The sequence below is a fragment of the Hordeum vulgare genome, unplaced genomic scaffold (assembly GCF_904849725.1).
Source record: "Hordeum vulgare subsp. vulgare unplaced genomic scaffold, MorexV3_pseudomolecules_assembly, whole genome shotgun sequence".
NCBI classification, from domain to species: domain Eukaryota; kingdom Viridiplantae; phylum Streptophyta; class Magnoliopsida; order Poales; family Poaceae; genus Hordeum; species Hordeum vulgare.
In genome coordinates this window covers 55,001-57,200 of record NW_025422698.1, presented here as the reverse complement: position 1 = coordinate 57,200, position 2,200 = coordinate 55,001, and positions in this window count along the sequence as shown.

Below are 2,200 nucleotides of genomic sequence, written 5' to 3'. Positions count from 1 at the left end.
CAGAGGCAACAGCCAAGCCGGTTGTCGATTTCCAGCGGGCATAGCTCATCGTTCATGAGGATCGGCACAGAGAGTTGCGTATCCTACCACGTAACTGTGGAGAGGTAGAGGCAACCCTAGTTCCGGTTGTTCTCAGCACAAAGAGCTTGGGTCGGGTCGAGGCAACCAAATGGGCCATGAGCCTTTATCGTGAGCAACATCCGAGACCAACGACGCGAGCGAGGTTGCCTTGATAACAACAGGCACATTACATGCCCGTGATACGAGGCAACGCCACAAGCGCAATCCAGCCACAGCAAAACGCCCGTACGACGTCCGCCGTGTGTCAACATATATTTCACGCGCCACTTCCCGTATGTCGGGTACTCATATGCAAGCACTTCCTGATCCATCGATGGTACAAAGCCAACTGATTGGTAGGACACGGCGCCAATAGTCGGCCGTCGAACGACGGGGGATCTACCAGCAGACACGGGTCCAAAGCTGCTCATGCGTTTAGTAGCCTACATCGGTCAAGCCAACCGAGCATCCGCCCGTGCAATGCACGGGAGGTTTACTCGAAGGAGGCGTCCAGAGAGACCACATCACGCGTGTGTCACCCCCGCAACGATAAGTTTTGGGGGCAACTATATTCCGAAAGGCAACGTCGTTGCAACTTTGTCTAGTCGGTCTCATGCACGGGATATGCTACTTTCCTGTTTCCCGAGCCAAGTTAGGCTGTTGGGTCAGAATTTCACGGGACACGTACACGGGACCGGCAGGGACAAGGCTGCACGATATCCCGTCAAGCTGACCGTGTGCGAAACGATACGTACTTTTCTGCAACCCGAACGGCCGTTGAACCGTCGGATCAGAATTTGGCACGATTCGTACACGGGACCGACGGGACAACGCGGCACGAGATCACATCGACCTGACCGTGTGCGGACACGATACGTACTTTTCTGCAACCCGAACAGCCGTTCGACCGACGGATCAGAATTTGGCATGAGTCGTACACGGGACAGGAGAACGACGGGACATCCGAGCCAACGTTTGGGAAAAGCAAGGGTTACGGGAGAAACGGGAGGTTTGCATATGATTTCATATGCAAACCCACCGATTTCCCACACCCAAGCAGGGAGGAGCCCCCTCCTCCCCAATATACCCGAGGGTTTTAGCCCCCCTTGGGACCCCTGCCCTTCGTTTGTGAAGAAGGGGTACACTGTTTTTCCCCGGATCCCCGTTTACACGTTTTTTGGCCCGTATGGCCGTACATGCATCCGTCCATGCCACGTACATGGTTTTCACCCGTTTTCCATGGTGCGCGCCCAGTTTTTTGAAACACGGCCCCCGTGCCCGTTTTTTCCCATTTCCTCACGTTCACGTTTTTTGGCCCGTGTGGCCGTACGTGCACCCGTTCATGCCACGCACATGGTTTTCACCAGTTTTCCATGGTGCGCGCCCAGTTTTTTGCAACACGGCCGTCGTACCCCGTGTTTCCCCGTTTCCTCAAGTTCACGTTTTTTGGCCCGTGTGCCCGTACGTTCATCCGTCCATGCCACGAACAAGGTTTTCACCCGTTTTCCATGGCGCGCCCAGTTTTTTGCAACACGGCCGTCGTACCCCGTTCTTTCCCGTTTCCTCACGTTCACGTTTTTTGGCCCGTGTGCCCGTACGTGCATCCGTCTATTCCACGCACATGGTTTGCCCCAGTTTTCCATGGTGCGCGCCCAGTTTATTGCAACACGGCCGCCGTACCCGTTTTTTCCCCGTTTCCTCACGTTCACGTTTTTTGGCCCGTGTGCCCGTACGTGCATCCGTCCATGCCACGCACATGGTTTGCCCCAGTTTTCCATGGTGCGCGCCCAGTTTATTGCAACACGGCCCCGTACCCGTCTTTCCCGTTTCCTCACGTTCACGTTTTTTGGCCCGTGTGCCCGTACGTGCATCCGTCCATGCCACGCACATGGTTTGCCCCAGTTTTCCATGGTGCGCGCCCAGTTTTTTGCAACACGGCCGTCATACCCCGTGTTTCCCCGTTTCCTCAAGTTCACGTTTTTTGGCCCGTGTGCCCGTACGTTCATCCGTCCATGCCACGCACATGCTTTTCACCCGTTTTCCATGGCGCGCGCCCAGTTTTTTGCACCACGGCCGTCGTACCCCGTTCTTTCCCGTTTCCTCGCGTTCACGTTTTTTGGCCCGTGTGCCCGTACGTGCA